The sequence below is a fragment of the Athene cunicularia genome (assembly GCF_003259725.1).
Source record: "Athene cunicularia isolate RWA chromosome 1 unlocalized genomic scaffold, athCun1 chr1_part1, whole genome shotgun sequence".
NCBI classification, from domain to species: domain Eukaryota; kingdom Metazoa; phylum Chordata; class Aves; order Strigiformes; family Strigidae; genus Athene; species Athene cunicularia.
Window position 1 is genome coordinate 79,526,559 of NW_020799091.1, and position 9,114 is coordinate 79,535,672.

The following is a 9,114-nucleotide window of genomic DNA, read 5'->3' on the forward strand; positions in this document are numbered from 1 at the left end:
GCGGGGGGGCACCCCGGCCCCAGCCCCCCAGCCCTCTCTTTCTGCCTTTCTCTCTCTCTCAAAAGTCGCTTCCCGCGGCATTTCCGAGCTCTGGTCTGGGGCTTCTCCCCGCCGTTTCCCGTTATCTCAGCCGGGCTCTGCCGCCGCCCGCGCCCCGGGCTGAGGGGAGCGGCCCTGCGGGGCGGGGGGCGGCGGAGTGCCTGGCTCCTGGTATCGGCGCGGGTGATGCCCAGATTCTGTACCCCAAGCTGCTGCAGGAGAGGATACTGCTTCCTGTAACAGGAAATTTTTTCTAAAAGGAAGACAATGTGTGTGGGGGGTGTGTGTGTGTGTGTCCCCTTTTTCTTGTGTAATACACCAGCTGTACATCTCATTGGAGAAGGAGGGCATCAGGTAAGGACGACAGGCTGCGTTCGTCACCGATACACACACACTGGAGTCAGCTATGCTGATTTTTATCCAGAAGATGTGCACAGCTTGAAATAAAGACAAGCTGCCCCTTCCAGGAGGATGTTGAAATGACACGGGATCCGGCCAGAGCTTCACATCTCAGGCTAGCGACAAAAGCTGGTTTTCCTTTCCAGACATTTCCTCTGGAGTCACTGAGAAACCATGAACAAAGAAGCACCAAGGTGCTGTGAAACACCCCTGTGCTTTGCAAAGAAAAACATCTCAAAAAGAGTCTGAGCTTCAGGTCAGAATATTCACTTCTTGCTTTGGTATTTGTGCTGCAAAACATCCTTCTCACATCGCCTTCCTACCGGGAATAGCCCTTGGGCTGAGTGTTACATCCTGGTGCCACTTCAACGGGAGACCTAGGAAGTCCTGGGGCAGTGCTCCCCTGCTCAGCAAACACAGGAACCTCCTCTTGCTAAGGAAAAATGGGAACATCGAGACAGCCTTTCCCATGCCCCTCCCTCGCTCTATGCCTAGCCCATGATGAAGACATGTTGCATGCATACATGCGGCTGTGAGCAGGAGCAGGGAAGCAATTTTCTGTGCAGCCACATACGGCAAGGACACAAGTAGAACTGTCCCTTAAATTACACAGACAATATCACTCAGCTACACAGTACCGTGGATTTACCAAAACAACCTAGCAGTCTTCTGGTTAAGTACTATCCTCCTCTGTCCCCAGTCCAACTCCCACTTACATAAAGAACAGCAACACCCTAGCGCTATTTACTCACATGTTCTTGGAGAGGGGGTGATCATTAGCACTGGTGGCCCTCAGAAGAAATGCATTTTAATACGATCTAAGGAGAAACCGAAAAGAAACAGTGGTCATTTGGTAACAGACTGTCCTCCAAGGTGACATTTTCAAGCAACTGTTGACTTGTGGGGTCAATGAGAAGCTAAGATGGGTGGGAAAAAGGTTGACATGAATAAAATACACACAATGACAAGGTTGACCAAAGTTGAAAAGTTAATGGGCTTCCTCATAAAATTTCCACTACTCCCTTGTTACGGGCCACATTGGAAAGATCATATGATGAGCCTATCACAAAAGAGTTCATGTCACTGGTTTCTCATTCTGACAAAAAAAGCAGAAGAATCCATGCTTATTTTAAGCCAACTGTAAGTTTTGAACCCAAAGGGAGGGAAAAAAAATCTTAGAAGTAACATCTTTGAAAAGAGTGATGTTAAAAACAAAACACACCACATTATGAACGCAGACACTGGTATTTGAAATATGATCAGTTCACGGCTGTCAAACCAGGCATTCACTGTGGATACTCCATTTTCCCACTTTCCTTTTAGTGCTAATCTTGTCTGTGCGGCTGGGGCCCATGGGGTGTCTGTCACCCCTGCAAGGACACATTGCACCCATCCACCCCTTGGAAGGCACAGCTAGCAGCACGGCTCCTAAGCAGGGACAGCTAGCTGCCTGCTACCAGGACAGAAATGAAGGAGGACGCCTGCACAGATGGGCCCCAGACTCAGCCAGGAATCATACAGCTGAGAGGCAGCTAGAAACTGTTTGTTAAACCCCTTCTCAGCTGTGATTTGCCGTTTGACCCCCAGGCAGGCAGCTCCTCCCCTCTGAGCTCCAGCGGCTCTAGGAGAGCTCCAAAAGCAAGTAAAGGGGTATCATGGGCCTTTGGGGCTTGCACAAGGGTGCAGGCGTGGATTTAATGTTGGCATAACCTCTATCAGCCTGAAACACTGCAGAAGGACCTGCCCAAATTGTATAGTAAATTGACAGAGCAAGGTATTTGTGTTTCATTACTGGTTCTGCCACTGCACTGCTGTCTGACATTTCAGTCTCCATGCTTCAGTTTTCCCCATCTGCAAAACAATATTACTATTCACCTTTTATTTCATATCACATTTTTTAAACATGTGTTTTGAAGATCAAAACTGTGAGCAGGATTCCCAGTGTGACAAGAGTTTTTCTTCTCTTTTGTTAAGTACCTAACATCACACCTAGTGCACATTTTGGCTAGGGTGGAATCAGCACAGACATTCACTTTCTTCTCTTTTTTTGGCAGAGTATTAGTTTCATCCAGTGAACTTTCAGGATATGATTGATCTAAATGTATGTTTTTACAGAGCATGTACACTATTGCAATATCCAGATGTTATGGGCAGTAATTAGGAATTAATTGGAACTAGTTATAGTAGAGTTTATAAAGAAATCAAGTAGTTTGTAATTAAATGTATTAATATCATTTTGGTTTTATTTTATTTTAAAGAAACAAGTAATAGTAAACACCAAAATAATCAGCTTTAGATCATCTTGGTTGTACTAACACAGTAATTAAAATCCAACTGTGTTCTTTATACACTGATGGGAATATTGAAATTAAGCCACAAAATATTCAGCTGCTTTTTTTTCCCTGTTTTGCAACACAAGACACATACATAATCATTCTTAGACATCAGATTTTTGAAAACTTGATTTTCCTTGAACTCTCTTTCAGTGATGAAAGTGCATGAAGTAAAAGGAAGGACAGATGGATCTTGAATTAAAAGGATTACTGAGTACCAAACACAGTTTCACCAGATACACATTCTTATTTTCTGACTGAGAGGTAGAGGCGACTAAAATATATGCTCAGTGAAGGTTCTGTTAATTTTAATAGGGTCTATCTAATATTGTTAGTCTATAATATGTGGAGATTATATAGCCTGAGTCACTGTTCTAAAGATGAATCACGGTTCCGAAAGATTGGCTTAAAGCGAGAAAGTGCAACAGAGATATTTGGATCTATCTATATTATTTTTGCTTTTCACAATACATTTTTACTGAACTTTTTGTTCCATCAAAATATCAGATTGTCCATACAGCTTTATTCCCATGTTCAAAGCTCCAGAAACTTATTTTAAAAACTTGGTATATAGCAATTTATTTAATATTTTACAATGTAGTCTTCAGAATTTAAACAGCCCAGCTAAATGGAGTATAATTAAAGGGAATATTTTGTTGGTCAGAAGGAAAAGCAAGGTGTGTGAAGACTGTAGTAGATGCGCTCTTATGCTTAAAGTGAAGATTAACAAAATTAATTCAGCAAGTGCAGTCAGAACAGTGAACTTCAAGAAAAAGTCACTGCTTCATACACATACACTGTTGTCACTAAGTCAGAAACTGGGAGTGAAAACACCAGTATATCGGTCTTGAAAATGTTTGGTATGAATACTTTTACCTTTCCCTTTGCCTCACAGTTCCTGAAAATTCAACTCTATTCTGAATTTTAGTATCTTCCAATGATCTGCCTCCTCTGAGTGTAATACAACAGTTCATGCCATAATGTACTGCCATGCTGAAAGAGAGAATCAGGTTAGATGCATTCAAAACCCTAGGCTGGGGTGGAGCACTCTCTCCAAACCCTTCGTGCTCGCTGTCTTCACTTCTTGCTGCTGAACAGCTGTTCAGTGCATGCCCACCAGGCCCTTTTTCACCAGACACATGGGAGGCCAATTCATTGTCCAGATTCCCCAGTCAGCCATGTGCTTTCTGTGTGATTCCAGCCAAGCCACACTCAGATCCTTCAACACACAGAGGAATTTCTGCCATGCAGGTGTGAGGCATCTCACTGTGTTTGGGAATCTGAGCCATAGAGCTTCTGTTCTCTCCTCAGACAACTAGGATTTGAAAATAATAATAATAATAAAAAAGCCTTCTCTGTTTCATATGGAAACCAAAAGGAAAAAAATAATCTAAGACTGAGACAGTCAAATATTGTAGCAATGGAAATCTGAAGCAATGTTAAAAACAGATACCTGAGAAAAAAATGTCTGTGTGGAAAAGTATCAGTACAAGGGCACCTTCTATAAGGCTTGGCAAGGAACCTAGGAACTGGGAACTGGCAAGGAACTGGAAACCTAGTTATTAAAATAGAGGGGTAAGAGTGGATTTGCCCAAGCAAGGGTGGCTATCATCTCTGAGCATACGTATAATATGCTCAGAGCTACTTTTCCAGCTCAGCTCCTGAATTAGCAAAGCAGTAATCACTAGGATTCCTGTGGAAGAAAACAGACGTGTAGGGAAGAGTTTCTCTGCCCAGATCTACTAGGCAAGAGAACTCACTTGGGTTATTATCTGAAGATAATTGCCTCTTATAAGAACAGAAAATAAATGTGTAAAGGAAATACAAAAGGTTGATCTTTAGTAGCATATGTGAAGCTAGTATAGGGCTTTTTTCCCCACAAACGCACAGGGAGAAAAGCTCCATAATCTCTATGCAATATATTTCTTCTTGCATGCATAGAGGAACTAGTTTCTTCGCTGTTAGCTGCTTAGTGAGTTTATTCACTGGTCAAATAGGATTGATTATGCCTTAGCATTAATTGGCTTGACTTACATACATGGATTTCTTTGCTTTGCAATGTACTTTTACTAGCTGCTTAGCTTTCAGTCCACCCTCGATCACAAACAGAAGAAATTGAATCGCACACTGCTGGTGTATTGCAAATTACAGCAGTTCTAATACAGGTTTTTAAAAAGCCCCCAAATCTGGAATCAGCACAAGAAGGTAGAGCATAGAATTATAGAATCATAGAATAGTTTAGGTTGGAAGGGACCTTTGAAGGTCATCCAGTCCAACACCCCCACACCCCACAATGAACAGGACATCTTCAGCTAGATCAGGTTGCTCAATTAATACCTTATTCTGGAAGAATGGTGAAGAAATCATTCATCGTTAGAGGAGCAAATAGAATATATTGCTTACTAGCAAGCAGTTTAATGGATATCTGGAGACTTAGCTCTGAGCTGTGTATGCTGAGCACCAAGCACCACCAGTCAAACCACTCACTTGGATGGGAGACACTCAGGCACCCTCATGTCTCCGCAGGTCTTGGCTCATAATATAACTTATCCATTCTGTAATGTTAACTTCCAGATGTTGCAACTGGGTGCAAATTCCACCACATTAAACATGCCCCAGTGAATTAACCATCTAAATTAATATGAAAGGTTTTTAAAATCAAAAACATAAATGTGGTCATTACCATGATCCTTGAGCATAAGGTGCTATGGTTATACAAAAGTCAATGGTTAGGGACAGTCCGACGGAGCTTGTGTTGTCCCCTACTTTCCGTGTATGCTTCCCTAAAAGAAGGAGAAACCCATTTTGTATGCATCTGCAGTCTGTCGCACAGATATTTTCTGTTCTTTTAAGGTGTGTTAACACTTCTAAATAAAAGAAAAAAACAGGCCCAGCAGGCTCAAGCACTGGACTTAACACTGGTTAACTGGCAGGCTCCTCCTCTTGTCTGGTTTGCACCTCTCCAGGTGTCTGACTCCAAGACACATGGGCTGGAGGGGGCTGGCCATAAGCAGATTTGACCTGAGCCTGTCTGTACTCCTGGTCACAGATCTAAGGTTCAGAAAGCTGGTCTTGTTTTAGTTAGCAAAATAGACACAGCTTTGCTCAGCCTATTTTTGCTTTTCCTGATAGCATAAATTAGCTCAGAATGAAAGTCTCTGAGCATTAGTGGGATAAGGGAACAAAAATGCACCATTGGTCAATTGCTATCCATAGAAAACCTACAGAGGTTTACCTAAAAAGCAAACACCTTGCACTTTCAGAGGCAAAAGCCGGAATGAACAACTGCAGTCTTAATCATGCCTTAAAGTGAGGCATTTCGCATTCCTAAGGACTCCTAGAAAAGTGAATTCCCAAATAAAAAGATCATACATTGATAACATTCTGCTATCAGGTGCCCAAGACACAATCTGGGCTGTTATTTCTTGGTCATGAGCGTATATGGACATTCATCCTAGTTAGACAGAATGCTGTGCAGTTTTTTAAAGGTCATCTTTCATCTCCTGCAATCTTGTGTATACTGTCACTTCTTCAGAGCTTTGCAATGTGTGAATTCAAGCATGCAAACTCGTAACTGTACAGCAGAAACTTGTACCAACACAATCCTGCTGCTGCTTTAAGGTCAGGCTAGGAATTCACTATAATACTGTCAGAGATACCAGTCATCAACAAACTCCCAAAGAATGTATTCATTCTGGTATAAAATAAAACTCACTTCAGTGACAGGAGATACTATGTGACTCTTTCACATTATTTACATATATTGAAGCACCATCTAGCACTGAAACACAATAAAAGCTTTTGGAAATGACACATGTAAGGGACTTTTCTTCACCAGCTGAATTTGTGCTGAGGTCAACAGCTCACAGTGAAGTCTGTAGCAGAAAGCAGAAGAGAAATTCTTACCTCCTGCACCTTCCTGACATATAACCACATTTCCCCCCTCCCTAGACACAGATGCCCCACATCTGTTTGCTCTGATCCACCCTTTGTGTGGTGAAAAGTAGTTGCGCTAGTGAATTTTGCTATAGCTTGGTAGCAGGCACATTTAGAATGGTAACAATACGCTAACACAGTTCTCTATTACCCCTCTCCAAATCCTCTTTTATGATGAGGATTTATTTATTGTCTGCTTGAAAATGTTTACTCAACAAGCAATAATGATTCTGCGCTGCCAACCATCCATGTCATTTGTGGCACTTTCACAGGAACCATAATTTCCTTTCACAAAAAGGAAGAGTTCTGGCAGCACAGCCCAGCAAGGGAGATCATTTTTTCTGCAAGACAAACTGGCTGGGGAAGAATATCCCCATTTTGTGCATATGTGTGGTTTTTTTCTCTCCAAGAGAAATTCTGAAAGTTTTCAATGAAAAAAAAGTTAAGATAATCAATGATAAATTTGCAGTACAATCCTGGAACAAACACAAGCTTTGTGTTTATGGTGTACAGTAGGTATATAATGAATCGGTGTTTAGTTCTGAAAAAGAGCCTTGTCTTTCTCCAACTGTCTTTACAGCCCCATGTTTAGATCCTTCACATAGGATACAGGAGAGTCATGTTCAACTCTTTGCTCCAATGTGTATTAAAATTGTTTAAACTTAAAGAGTTCCAACAGGAGCAGTAAAAGAAATCTCTCTCTCTCACACACATACACATACACACACACACACACAAAACAGTAGTTCTTTGTGGTCAAAGTCACTTTCAATGCCCTTTGCAAACTGTGTCAGAGAAGTGTTGAATGTGGGACTTACACCAAGCAAACGTCCTATTCATCATATCAGTGACTTTTCTGAAATGTGGCTATGAGACAATTGCTCCTACCTGGATATTCTAGCATGAAGTGATAAAACACTTCTTGACTGAACTGGCAAAAATATGGCCTATTCCCATGTAACACTTCTTTAGAGGTATGAGCCATTTTCACTTTTCATAAGAGAAGCCCTGGATCAGCTCTACCTCTTGGTAGATCAGCTCTACCTACTGGCACACTTGCCGTTACACATAGGTAAGCTAAAGGCAAACCAGATCTGTCGAGAATTCTGATAGTCTAATTTTTTTGTTCCCACATTGATTTTCCCCTTTCATAAGAGCTCAGCTCCTGGGACACTAAAACCCTTCAGCTTCATCCCTGCAGGTGTACAGCAGCAGCCACAATGCAGTCATCAGTGCGAACACAAAAGTTAAAGGCCATCCTCTCCTTTGCAAGATGCAATTTTGGACTTGTGAGAACAGGACAGACTAAATCTGGGGCCGCGGGTGGGCCCGGCTCGGTGGGGGCCATGGCCGGGCAGGGCAGGGCTGTGGGGAGCTGGAGACCGGCCCTGCTGCGGCGGCGCTGGGGCAGGGACTGTTGGCCTCAGGAGGCTGAAATGGGGTCCTGGGCTGTGGGCAGAGTGGGGGAGTCCTCGGGGGAACTGGGCAGGGATGTTCAGGCCCATCTCATACCCCCCGCGATGGGGGAGAATTTTCTGAGTCACCTGCTTGAAGATTTCAGGTGGAAACAACCATCAAGCAAAGCGTGTGGATCATATCTTAAATCCCAGCAGGGATGCAGAGAAGAATGAAGTAGGTGACTTTTGTTTCGACTGGTATATCTGCATGATCTGTAAAGATTTCTATTAATTTACTACAAATTCTGCGTTCAGACAAGCAATAATACCAAACCCATAATTCAGGGCTTCAGTTGGTCAGGAAATATTTATTTCTTCTAAATGAACAAGTACTCAGCATCAGAACTGCTTTACTCTAAATCAGCACAGTCTGTGACATGAGACAAGCACACTAGACAATACATATCTAAGGTTAGTTAACATTTACAGATGCCTGATTGATACAGCTTTCTTGAATAACTCAAACTGGTAGGGATACCAGGAATTTTCTGTCTTTCCCTGCAGCCTGGAGTAGGTTTAATTTCCTGAAATTTCTCATGAACATCTAATTTCTTCCAGTTCTTCCCCTTTCCAGGGGTGGTCTTTCCAGTTTTGTGCCTGTTGACCACAATAGGACTTTAAAGTGAATTTCTGGAATATCAAGGATCAATTCAAATGATAATGACCTAAGACTGTATGAAGGCCCATTGAAACCAGGTCTTACTCTGAGAACTTTGTCTCTTTGAGCTGAACTTTAACGTAGATCTAATATTTAGCAAACTGATATCTAATTTATAGCTAATTACTTCTAAAATGACTTAAATTTTAATTAATTACAAATTGATGGCTTATCTAGTATCAGTTGTTGTCGGGCATCACAAGTACATTATGCCATAAATCTAATAAATAAATTCACCTGGTTTGTCTGTTCCCTGAACTAAAAATGGTATCCTAGAGATAGAGATGGTTCA

The 9,114-nt window shown here is 42.1% G+C and overlaps 1 protein-coding gene across 1 annotated transcript in view; it reads left to right on the forward strand.

Moving 5' to 3' along the window:
- Nucleotides 1-9,114, forward strand: part of EGFL6 (EGF like domain multiple 6) — a 99,735-nt gene that overhangs the window by 559 nt on the left and 90,062 nt on the right. The window lies entirely within an intron of this gene.